This window comes from Schistocerca gregaria, chromosome 3 (genome assembly GCF_023897955.1).
Source record: "Schistocerca gregaria isolate iqSchGreg1 chromosome 3, iqSchGreg1.2, whole genome shotgun sequence".
NCBI classification, from domain to species: domain Eukaryota; kingdom Metazoa; phylum Arthropoda; class Insecta; order Orthoptera; family Acrididae; genus Schistocerca; species Schistocerca gregaria.
This window is the reverse complement of record NC_064922.1, coordinates 535,983,808-535,997,872: the sequence shown is the minus strand read 5'-3', so window position 1 is coordinate 535,997,872 and position 14,065 is coordinate 535,983,808.

Sequence of the window (14,065 nt, the reverse complement as noted above, 5' to 3'; positions counted from 1 at the left end):
GAATATAGTGCGGTACAATAAGTTGAGAATGGGGGTCTCACGGGAGCCTACCAGCAACACGTCCCTGTAGACACACTATCCTCTGTGTCATCGGTGGCTCACATGGAGCCGGCGCGGTAGCTCAGCGTGTTCGGTCAGAGAGCCGGTTGGCCTCTGTAATAAAAAAACTAAGTGGAAGGATCAACAAAGGCACTTGAACGGATGTCATGTAACGCCCACATCGACCAAACACAACGATCAACAGCGAACAAAACGCAAAAAAACGTGTTCTGTCAGAGGTTTAGCTGCCCTCTGTTATAAAAAAACTGAGTTAATCGATCAACAACGAGCTTAAACGGATGTCTTACTACGTCCACCCGAGCAGATGCAACGGACAAAAGCGAACCAAATGCGATTTTTTTTCCTTAGAAAAAGTGAGATGGATAGAGCGTCTGCCATGCAAGCAGGAGATCCCAGGTTCGAGTCTCGATCGGGGCACACATTTTCAACTGTTCCCGTTATATCAACGCCTGTATGCAGCTAGGGGTATTAATTTCATTGTAATTACAGTGAAGTCTGTTACAGGAATCTGTGAAACAAAAACATTAATGACTCTTTCTTTTCATAGTGCTTTGCAGTCAGTACATACCTTTAGGTGGACATGTTGCAATTAGCATGTGCCTTTATTAATTAAATATGTAGACGAGTTTTGCACAGGGCCTATACTGAGGACAGGAAGCAAAAATCAGTGCACGCTTAGAAGTGTTGCCTCGAAGCCATCATGCCAGTGATGTTGAAGATGGAAAATGAAATCAAAAAATATTTGGTGATTATCGAGTGTGTCTCCTTGGCGAAGAACAGAGTTCACAATTTTCAGCAGGTATGTAATATTCAATTAAAGCAACTCACTGATGATAAGGCCCTGTGAAAGATGGTCGGGCATGCAGTGCCAAACTGCACACAAGCACAATGTGCGAGCCGCGTGCGGGCCGAGGCTCGGCCTGTCTCGGCTATGCTCGGTACTTCTCGGAAGTACACAGTACAGCGCTACATTTATTTAGGACTGCGCTCCGGCATTTTGCAGGCGGCTCAACTTCCTCCAGTTTGGCAGAATCGTGATGTCAGTGGTGTCTACCCTTCGGTAGTTGTTCATGGTATGAAAGAAGTTAACAGGTCCATTAGCTGTTTGCACAAAAATAGGCAGTCAAGCAACAGGTCGTCACAAGCCTTTAAAATGAATGGGGCTGACGGGAGAGAAGGATACAAATTCAAAAAATGGTTCAAATGGCTCTGATCACTATGGGACTTAACATCTTAGGTCATCAGTCCCCTAGAACTTAGAACTACTTAAACCTAACTAACCTAAGGACATCACACAACACCCAGCCATCACGAGGCAGAGAAAATCCCTGACCCCGCCGGGAATCGAACCCGGGAACCCGGGCGTGGGAAGCGAGAACGCTACCGCACGACCACGAGATGCGGGCGGATACAAATTCTCAGTATCAGTTATGCGATATACAGGCATATACTCGACAGGTACCAGAAATTTGCTATGAAAAGACATTGGAATACCAAGCTGAAAGAATTTAAAGTTTCAGCGGATGATGAAAGAAAAAAAAAAATACAAGGATCGACAGACAGGATTCATATTTCTGTACATCAAGAAACACTTTGTGCTAAATTTGCAGGTATGGTGCACATGATGTAATTTCTGGTACGAATAGTAAATTTTCTGAAGTCACGTGCATTACTCTACCATCAGTTGCAACAGTTTTCGAACGAACTGAACAATCAATATGGTAACTTGATATGTTACTGCAAAGTACGTCGGTTAAGGCAAGTGAGATGCCTGGAATTCTGCGAATGAAAATCCGCTATTGTTCAATTTATGAAGGAGAAAGGAGAGCAGGAACGAATATTAGTACATCTAGAGTAGACTGCAGTCCGCACTTTAAGTGAATTTGCAGCACTCTACGAGCAGTAAGACATCTGAAGGCGAGAAACTACTTACTTCTGATTTCTTGGAGATGCATTCAAAAAGAAAACTGCATTGTGCAGGGGACAAATTCTGACAAAAAAGACCGTCCATTTCTCTGATTTCACTGTGGTGAAAGAGAATGCGATGTCTGAAGAATTCATTGCAGCCTTGAGATACTCGTAATTGCGAAGATAGTAGTCTAAACGTTTCCAGGAAACTGCCGATCTTACACCTGTTTTTGAGCTTTTTTCAAGACTGTTTTCAGTTTCAGATCAAAGCACCCTTGTGAACTTGCAGGTGGAACCGATTCGATCTCCAATGTAAAACAAAAATTCAGTTATGTTAAAACCGCCTAGGCAGTCTATGTTGTTTTCCACCGGAAGAGTTTCCACATTGCATAATAAGGTTGCAAATGTGATGCAATTTTTCCATCAACATGTGTATGAAAGGTTTTTTCTCTCTTTTGATGATGAAACTGAAGTCACGATTACGTGACGATCTGAGTACGAAAATCTGTGTTCTGGTCTGCATATGTCCGTGTTATGAAACTGTATCAGAGGCCGACCGGGGTGGTCGAACGGTTCTAGGCGCTACGGTCGCAACCATAATGCGTAAGTTAAACAGTACTGGCCAAATGCTGGATAGGTTACTCAATGAAATGTCATCATTTCGTGAATTAATAACTTTATTAAAGCTATTTTTTCACCAATTGATGTCATTTCATTGGATGATTTGCCCAGTATATGTGCGGCACTGTTTAGCTTAAAAATCAAAAAGGGCAAAATGTATACAAAAATGGTGCATACACCTTCGCTCCAAAAGGTTTCGAGACTAATATTTTTCCTGGGTTACAAACGACGCCTGCGCTGTAACTACCATGGCAGCCTGAACAAACACCTGTAAACAGTACATCCGCATTCAACCAGTTAGTTATGAGCAGGCAGTGTCAGCAGCGGAGAGGCGGCTGTAGTGTGTCAACGTCGACATGTCACAAATAGCAATGGAACAACGAAGTGAGAATCTCCAGATCGTACGATATTGCAGTCCCTGTGCTATTCCGAACCACGATGCAAAGAGCACGGCTCACAGCGAGACCCAGACTTCCATACATCATCCACTACGTGTCTGCAACTTGCACTCCTGTACACTTTATCTATATTCCCATTCAGTGGAGACATTTTACTTGAATGTGGCTTGCATGTCCAAAGGAACATTGCACCGTAATTTGTAATAACACAGGAACTGCAATATCGTATTTATCCGCAGATACCGAGCAAGGGGAATGTACGTAACGGACGTACGAGTACAGGTCGTAGACTCACAGTTGACGACATATGGAAGTTTGGGCCTGCCCGTGAGTCGTGCTCGGATAGCCAACTGGTAGGGTGTTCGTTGGCGATAAGCGGGAATCCTGGTTCAAGTCCCCGTCCGGCACAAAATTTAATTATCATTATCCCATTATAGGCTACAGCTGGTGGTTGTCCATATTCCCAACTGCGAATACATTCATGTAACTCTAGATCAAGTGTTCAAGACATTATCCAGAATGTTATGAAGAAGACAGATGTGTGTGCATAATGTGTGCCATACATCTTAACTTCTTGCGCACGAAACAAACGACTCGTACACGCTCCCGGCGACTTGATTGCAATGCAAGATAGGGACACATAATTTCTCGAAAAAATTGTCACGGGTGTCGAGAATTGATGTTATCAGCACGAAATTACCACAAAATTCCACGGAGAGTTAACATTTTGACGACATAGCCGATATTCCAGCCAATGTGAAGCGCGAGCTGAACAACATCCTGAAGAGCGGGTTTTCAGACAGATTCACATTATTGTTTGAACGTCTATCCGTTGTAATCATGTGGGGGAGGAGGGGGGGGGAGGAGAATATGTAGAACACATGAAGCATTATTCTTTATAAATCCTGTCTCGATACTTTTCGGACTGTCGGGGTGTACGAGAAGGAAACGAGTGCTACGGGATTGTTCGTGAGAATGCATGGACACCGAAGTACACTAACTAAAAACTAAACTCCTCCCGAACAGGCCATGAAGGCCCCACGGCCGCCGTGGCGTCACTGCGGCGGGTATGGAGGGGAATATGGTCAGCACACCACTCTCCCGGCCGTATGTCAGTTTCCGAGACCGGAGCCCCTACTTTTCACTCAAGTAGCGCCTCAGTTTGCCTCACAAGGACTGAGTGCACCGCACTTGTCAACAGCCCTCGGCAGAGCGGGTGATCACCCACCCAAGTGCTAGCCCAGTCTGACAGCTTAACTGCGGTCAACTGACGGAAAGTGGTGTTACCACTGCGGCAAGGCCGTTGGCAAAGTTTACTAACAACTGTGGAAAATAAATCTAAGATACGCGTGTGTCGATTGAAATATAAAATTTAGCTCAATTTCAGTTTTACGTGGCCAAAATTAAGGTTTCTAGACAGAAAAGTTCGTATTCCTAAGTATACAGCTTTGTTCTTTCTTTTCAAATGCAGATGAATGCTGGAAGTGAAACTATATCTCACGGAAAACGAGAAAAAAGTTATTTGGCGTTTAAACATTTCCCTCATTTATTTATGGACGCGGTTTGTCTACTAAGTTATATTCCACGGCGTGCAGAAAAGTAATACCTCCGAATTTTTTATTATGTTCTCCATACGTGTCATGCACATCACTCGGTCGACTTTCCCATTTCGTTTACGCATGCTGCAACCCTCTGCCGCTTGGGGGCTCCGAATTGTAGCTCGTGATCTGGCGGTATGAAACGTAACTACATGGGTCAGTCGCATTAATGTGACCAATATCTATGTTTGAGCTCATTATACAATAGCCGTTACAGACGGTAGGTGGCAACAGTAGCAGTGGATGGTATATAAAGATTGTCGGCGGGACACGGGAAACGATGCAGTCGTTGTCATGAGTGAAGGGAGCGATTTATCTGACGGCCAAAAGGTTGTGACCGTTGGCTTTCGGGTGAAGAATGGAATCATTTCCGAAACAGCTAAGTTTGTAAACTTTTCCTTAGCCCCATATGATTTTCATCTGTTTCCAAATTTTCGACGGCTTCACTTTGATAGTGATTAGTCGGTGCAAGCAGAGGTACGGTTGTGGTTCCGTCAAAGTCACACATTCTACAGTGACCGTATCAACAAAGTGGTCTCCCGTTGGGAGAAATGCGTTCGTCACCAGGGAGACTATGTTAAGAAATAAATATGTAGACGTGCAGGGTAAAGTTGTAGAATATTAATAATGTTTGTTTTATTAAAAAGTATTAAGAGTTTTCACATAAAAATTCGAAGATATTTCTTTTTAGCATGTCCTCGTATTATTGCTTTTGTCTATTTCATTTTTCTTGCTATCCATTTTGTGACAACATTGCCCTCTATCGGTTCCCTTATCTACTCCAGTTGCTAAGCAGAAAACCAGGCACTGGTTAAAGTCGGTCATTTTCTTTATCTAGTAGAAAGCGTGTGACAGCTATTGTGGACACAGGAAATGACGCATTATCCTGTGTTTAGACAACGTAGATGTAGCTAGAGGTGTCGTAAATTACGGGACAAGGCACTTTCACATACGCGCTAAAACTTCTCGCAACACCAATCCATAATGCCTAAAATATTTAGCAGTTGGTAGAGATATCAATGGTAAGATTCGGTTATAAAAGCACTATTCTCAGAGAAACTACAAAATAAATACGGGGTGTATTGACAGTCTAACGAAAACCGAATATGATTTGAGAATAAACCAAAGAATGGCGAAATTAATAAGTCGTGGCGTAAATGAGATTAACAACATACATAACTAAAGAATTATTGACGGAGTAGTAAACGAAGTGAACATATTTTGTTGACTAGGAAGCTAAATAAAGCATGATTTCCGTAGCAAAGAGAATGTATGAAAAATACTAGCACAGGGCAGCTCCTCTCTCCAAGAAATCTAGGAACAAAGAAAAGCCATAATTTGAGGAAGAAATTTCTGAGAATGTACCTGTGGTCTACAACATTGTATAGAAGTGAATCATGGGCTAACAGAAAATCAGAAAATATAGGAATCGAAGCGTTCGTGACGCAGTGTTACAAAAAGTTGCTGAGAATAAAGTGAAGTGATAAAAACTCAAGCAGGGATAATATGGGAGTAGGCTTAATGATGCATGAGAAAATAGGAATGTGTGTGAACCATTGTGAACAGCACAGTGAGTGCATTGTAATTGCCAAGTTAGACAAAAACCCTCCACAGTAATCATGTCTGTATTCGTACAGGCACCGAAGGTGATGAAGAGATTAAAAGACTGAATAATGAGACAAAAGAAATGTTCAGATCGTTCAGGAAGTGCGATACTTATTTTTGATGACGGACTATAAATTGATAGCAGTTAAAGAAAAAGAAGGAAGAACAGTAATAGAACATAGATGTGGGAGAAGGGATGAAAGGGGAAGCCGTGTAGCTGAATTTTTCACAGAGCACAATTTCATCATTGCTAACACTTGGTTCAAGAATCAAGAAACAAGGGTATATACGTGTAAGAGACATGGAGACACCGCAAGGTTTATGATAGTGTGTGTAATGATATGGCAAATATTAAGAAATGATATTTTTACACTCTAAAACCGTTCCAGGAGCAGATGACTATATTTTATTTGTTATCTACTGCAGATTAAAACTGTAGAAACTGTAGAAAGGTAGCAAATTAAGAAAATGGTGACTGGATAAACTGAAAGAACCAATGGTTGCTGAGAGTATTAAGCAATGGATACTTGAAACAGGGGTAAGTAACACAACAGAAGACGCATGAGTAGCTTTGAGAGATTAAAAGGGAAGACAACAAAGGATCAAACAGTCTCAACATAAGAAGAAGTAAAATACACTGGATAACACAACGCGAGCTAACATCCCAGAGATGTTCGGACACAAATGCGGTTCCTCTTCGTCGAAATGTCTTGGGTCAAACTCGTCTAGGGGTTGAACCACAAGTGTCGCATTACACGCCCTAAATTAGATATTTGTGACCCTTTGGTTAAATTGTCTGGCTGATGGCAATTTTGCGAAATACAAAGCTAACATGAGATATAATAACTGTAATAATAATATCGAGAACTAAATTAACGACCCATAATGATGTAGGCCACACAGTTGCGATTTGGTTAGAATAATGTCTATTCAGGAAGCAAACTAATAGCGAAAGTGGTCGTATTTAGAGCTGCTGCTACACTCGAGCGCATATCCATTTGATACAGTTCGATTATTCACAATCTCATCTCGAAACACAAGTCCAATACTCCACCTTGTCATTTGCACGAAAAATTAGAGTTCACACCGCTCAGAGACTAAGTCCCGCAATACCACACAACGCGAAATGTTCTATGCTGTTTCAATTCCTAGCTGCCTATAGACCGACTGTCCGCTTCCATGTCCCAATCCGAACTCTGATGTCTCCGGCACTCACTCTCTGGTGCCTACAACAGAACTGTTCCTCTGCCCGTCTCCGACCGCATCCCCCGCGTGCCGAACATCGTCGCTCAACTGACTAGGGCAGTTCCCTTTCTTGAAGCCGTCCATCTGATTGACTACAGCTTGTTCTACATTATTTTACATTTTAACATATTGAAATAATCGAAGCTTGACCACTTTCACGTTCTAAATAAAGTGAGAATAATATCCATTACATAACAAACGTTAAATTCTTTTATATAAAACAATTACAGTTTCCTTCTAAACTTTGAATGTCACGGCCAATAGCCTTGCACCAATGTACTTTCTGATAAATTAATAAAGAACAAAAGTAACTATTATGCACTAAACTTTACAACAAATTTCTATTATATAATGATTAAATAAGGTGTCATGTTGTCATCGTTCAATGTGTTTTGTGTGGAGCAAATGATGATCTGATGCTTAACTGTAAATAATGATAATTTAAATCTACTATATCTTTTAAACAAATAATGTTACAGAATTGATATTTACAACTTTGTCATTTTAATGGTGCGCTTCTATATAAAATGTCGGTCGTTAAGATCGACCAAAGCGTTCAAATTTAGCAGTCAGGCCTTTATTACAAAATTTGTAAATTTCACTTTAACAGTAAATCCTAAACTATTAAAGATATGATCCTTATTCAAGTTTTATTGGAATCACCACGAAATTTTCTGAAGGACGGCAGATTAAAATTACTGTGACTTAATCATCTTGGGGTCGAAGCTCTTTTTTTCCGTGTTTGCTTTAACAATACGTATGTTTTTGGATAGGGTCCGCCTTAAGCAAAACACAATTTTGTTTTTTAACTCAAACATGTTTCAGTGCAGTTGCAGCATCTTCAGTGGTGTGGTTTTTCTGAGGTGTAAAGAACATTCTTTATCTTTAACCGATGAAAAATAAAAGTCCACTGAAGATGCTGCAACTGCAGTGAAACATGTTTGGGTTAAAAAACAAAATTGTGTTTTCCTAAAGGCAGACCCTATCAAAAAACATACGTATTATTGTGACTCCATTGCCTACATTACTACAGAATTAAATAGTTTCCATAAATGTTTCCCTTTATGACCGACTTAGGTCCACCATATTTAACACTGCTACGTCTCCTTGGCCACAGAAGACTTCTACTGGGTTTCCCAATGACGTAGGTTCTTGTCCGCCTCACTCGCACACCACAGCGCTTAGGCCTCAACAGACAATAGACGTTTTTGAGTTTCCCAACCTCGTGGTGAATCTGCGCCCTTTGTGGCATACATTCCTGGACGACGGGGTTCGTTTCACAAATCCTGCAGGCTCACTCTATCGCCCATATGCTTAAATGAGAGCGAAATGCTCTTTAACTCACAACATGAGCTACTGCATTTAATCGGTGGAGAAGAAAAGGTAAAAATGACACAGGCCAAAGTAAACACGGACAATAAAAAATGAGAATGACAGAAAGTGCAAACTGGTTAAGTAGAAATAGCTAGAGGAGAAATGCAAAACTGTAGAAGCGTTCCTGACTATGGCAAAGATAGATGCAGAAAATAGAAAGATTGAAGAGGCATTTGGAAAAAAAGAAGACCAGTGGTGCGAATATCAAGATCCGAGATGGCAAGCCAGTAACAAGCGAAAAAGTAGAAACTCAGTTTTTAGAGATATACACCGGAGAGCCAAATAAACTGGTACACCTGCCTAATATCGTGTTGGGCCCCGTGAGCACGCACAAGTCCCGCAACACGACGAGGCATGGACTCGACTAGAGGAAAAGGTGTAAATATGGACTATGGACACCTTCTTTTGCTTTTGTCTTAAAGGTACCTTCTGTAACAACTATAGCAAGTTTAAGAAATGATGAGAGGCGAAACAATGATTAGTATCTATTATTGCTATTCGAAAACAAAGAATTACATAAAGCTTGTAGAATGGAACTTAAAAAAAGGGGGTGCAAATACGGTCATCCACAAATTGGTGCAAGAAATCTTTTGAAATATTTTAATGAAATGGGTTGAAACAGTACGAAATGAAACACTAGTCTACAAAAAGCAACTTTCATACATTTATGTATGAAATCTGAAATTATTTACAGTAACGGCAAACGTAAGTAGCTCCTTCAGCGCGAGCACAATCTAAGTGTGACCACATTTGGCACGTAACACACTTAATCCACACCTCTCCTCTTCTGTCTTGAGAGAATTTTTCTTCACAAAAGATGCAACTTGCATCCCTTGAGTCTGGTGTATCCCCATAATTCACATCAAGCCCATTATCGCTGTCCACAAAGTTGGGGCAGCAGGGACATGAAGAGTCCGACGATGAATCAGATAGGTTTGTGGAACAAATTTTCTTTTTTTTGAAGGCCTTTGGATTTCGCACCTCTGTCCGCAGGGCGGCCTCTAGCCGCAGAAAAACTCAACGACCTCTTCTTGACAGCACTTTTGTCAAGTGACTTTGTTAACTGATCTTTTTATGGCGTTCCACTTATGTGGCAGGCGGTTGCTGCTTTTCGTCCCCGCATTGTGGTTCTCTTCTTAATGTTGGGGACAGGATATAAGTCGAATGGTGAAACTGCATTTGTTGAAGTCACCGGAGAACTTCGTGGTGTTTCAACGGCTTCATCAACTGGCATAGCTAGAGCTTGATGTGGCTCTACATCAGGATAACTGCAAGAATCAGCAGATGTCGATGATCCAGAGATAGCAAGTAGAGAAGCATGTGGTTCAGAAACATTACGTCTATGTTCCACTGTGGAGCAAGTTTTTCTTGCAACCAACTCAGCAGCTATGAAATCAGCGTCGGTGAAGATGTAACGGTTCATAGGGGACAACCCAGTTACTTTGAATCCGTTTTTGCAATTTCAGCTGACTGGATACGAAGGTAGGCTTGGCCAAAAACCTTCAAAACTTTGTAAGGTGTGAGAGGACGCCCATTGTGATGCAACCATACTCACACTGCCGCGCTGTAGTACGTTTCCAATGTCCCATGAACGTCTTATCTAGAGTCTGCAGTTTGTGCGTGCAGTGTGGAGGAAGTGAGATGATAGTCACCTGGTGTTCTGCCGCCAAGTCAGTTACATCTGGATTTCGAACGTGGCTATAATGACCATCCAAGACTAGGAGAACAGGACTTTGTTCAGTCGGACATGTTTTTTCAATGAAGGGAATGAACCATTCGGTGAAAAAGTTGTTTTGAACCCATCCTGAAGGATGGGCTCTACCAGTTGCACCAGGAGGGCAGCCTCTCATTAGAGCTTGGAACATGTTGGTCCTGGGGAACATTATCATTGGCGGGACATAATCCGAAGCGCCCATGCGTACGATAACTGTGATTGTAGCTCCTCTTTCTGCAGGCGTTTGAGCTGCAGTTTGTATCTTCCCTTTCATCCCTATCACTTTTGGAATTTTGCTTTGGACAATAGACAGGCCTGTCTCGTCCATGTTATACACTCGGTCTGCTTGATATGAGTGTTCGTTGAAAGCGTATGACGTTGCACAAGTTTTGCGAATTAACAGTTAATCTTTGTGTCTCTCGAAAAAAAAAAGGTCATCCCAAGCTTGTCCTGCTTCTCCTCCTTTGAAAGGGGTTGTCAAACTATTTCTCTGGGCAAGTAAAAACGCCATTCTTCTCAAATCCTTCAAAGTGCACCGAAATAATTTTTGCTCCATCTCAAGGAGATAAGAAACTACCTGGTTGTCGAGGTCTTCATTTAAAATCGGTTTCCTTCCAAGCTTTGTCTCTTGAACCGCTTGCTCAGGGATTTTATAAAGTTTGAGAAATCTGTGCAAAGTGGCATGAGGCACTCTGAATGTTCTTTCAGCGCCTTTCACAGAAGCCTCCTTTGCTTTCACAGCTGCTATGACACGTACCATCTGAGATTCATCCCACTGAATAAAACGATGTCATAGTGCTTCTTCGTTCCCGGCATTCTGCAAGGATGAACAATTGCATTAGGGTCTATTACCGCAATTTGAAAATTCCGCTCAGCTATTTGTTGCTGTGTGAGTTGTATATATGAACTTTAAACAAAATTCGACTAATCATATTCCCATAAAATTATTTTAATATTTTGCATTGTTTAATAGAAGAGATGGTGTAATTATAGACCCTCCTTAAATAGGGGCACATTTTTACACCAGCCATTCTTGAGCAACATGACCACTATCATGTCTAACATAATAGCGTTTGTACCGTAAAACATGCTTGTAAAAGTAGCTTAGGATTCTGTTATTCCGGATGTCATTGAGAAATTGTTTTAAACTAATCAGAAGGATACAAAAAGAAAACGATTTCATATACCTGCCAAACGCTTGCTGTCCAGAACAAACACCAATTCACATAATAACCGACGCTGTAACTACACTGCTTGAAACAATGCTTCCAACTATTCACTGATACCGTCTATCAACAACAGGCACCGTTTTCAGTCCTGGTCGCCAGACTCCAGCACTTCCCATAACCTCTTCGTGAAGGGTGACCATCATTACACCTGTGTCCATTTTTACACCTTTCCCTTTAATGTCTGAAGTAGTGCTGGAAGTAACTGACACCATGAATCCTGCAGGCCTGTCCCTAAATTGCAAGGCATCTCAGATATGCTCAATAATGTTCGTGTCTGGGGAGATTGGTGGCCAGCGGAAGTGTTTAAACTCAGAAGAGTGTTCCTGGAGGCACTCTGTAACAATTCTGCAAGTGTAATGTAATGTAAGGATGAATGTGCGTAATGTGACATGAATGTCACAACGTGGTGAGCCAACAGCACTGACAACACCGGCACTACATTTGTTCCGATAGTGAATGTGCCTCTCCCGTCAGGTACATATCTCCCTAAGCTAAAGAACGTGCAGGCACATCACTGGCTGTCTTAAACCTAGTCCTACAGATGTTTTCTAACACCTGGCTGGAATATCACCGCCGGCAGTTCGACGGGAGGCGATCATTCCATGAGACTTCCACATCTGTACGACATCCATTACACGGAATTCGACATACTACCCACAGGGCGAATTAAGAAATAGCTTCATGAGGATAATTGGGGTCTACGAACAATCAATTCAGCCTTAACTGGGGATGCGGTCAACTTCGAAAAACCACCACTAATGGAATCATCAAAGGAATTAGCTCCTGTTCATCATGAAACCTAGGAAGTGTGGAAATCCCACAACAGACTGCAGACACGAACAATGAGATCGAAAGTAAATCTTTTAAAATAGGAATACACAACACATTCTGAGCCCTGCAAATGATATTACGTCTAGACAAACCAACACATGCATTTTTGCTCATTGGCCCTACCAGTTGTGACATAGCCCAGGGCCCTAAAAACTTCGCCCGAAGATCTCTTGCTTACATGGCAGGCGCTCTATCCATCTTTTTTTATCTAATTTTGTTCTATATTGTTCGTATAATTTGTTCGTGGCAGACATCCGATGACACCCGTTCAGGTTGTTCGTTGATCCGTTCGCTCAGACCTTTTTTTTTTTTGTTGCAGAGGGTAGCTAAACCCTCTGACCTAACACGTCTATCTGAGCCACCGAGGACACAGAGGATAGTGCGACTGCAGGGACTAATCTCTCACACGTCTCCCGTGAGTCCCACAGTCCCAACTTATTTCCCCGCACTACGAATAGCGCCCCTGCCCATTATACTCATTATTCGCGGCTTTTGCCGATTCCCGTAAGAGTTCGGACACTGTTTGTGTATCCGCACAGAAGAATAAGATGGTCAAATGGCCGGTGAGAAGAGAAAATAGGGTTTTTACTGCGAGTCGGGAGATACGTGAGCCATTTATGTTAGCGTACATTGTTTCCAGGCAGCAGTTGGCGCACGGGAAAGTACACGACGGTAATGCGACATCCGTGGGGTCGACTCCCTATACGGAAACATTTTTTTTAAAAAAATTCAGTTTCTACTGTTCTTAGACTACGAATAAAGGGAAATAATGTTAAGTGTATGGTATTTATTATTATTTTCGTAAGAGGTTTGAAAAGAAAAGGCAAAGGAAAATTTGCCATTGGAAATAAATATCCAGAAAGGAAATATAAGGCGAACACGAGAACTTCATGTATAAAATTATTTACTTTCATTATTTTAGATGACATTCATGGTAAAACAGGAGAAACAATAATTTTCGTATCTTCTTGCACACATTATGAACACCACATTTTTACAGTTGCATGCTTGTTTTGAAATTTCTATGGTAAAACAAACTTGGTTTACGTTCGTAAAAGATTCGCTCTTGTCTCACAGTTTGACAGCACACCACGCATAACGCGTCTTTCACCAAATATTGACAAGCATAGCTGGCAATGTACAATGGAATATATTTTGATGCAGTCCTCTCTGGATGTGATTTCTTTTTCTCTCTTAGTGAGATAAGAGTAGTTTTGAAGCTAACTGATGAAATTCTTTACATGACGATAAACACAGATATCACAAGGATGCACTAGGGCAGTGCATTTGCGGAAATCACTTTAATACTGCACGGTGGAAGTCCTTTATCTTGAAAAATTTCGACAGTTAATTGTGGATTTGTGTGTCTTTCTCACGAATCAACAAAATTTCTTAAATTTTGTTTTGTGGGATGCTGTTGTAAGTTTCCAGATTTTGACGAAGTAATGACAGCACCCCGCTAGTCTCACGGGAGTCAGGTTT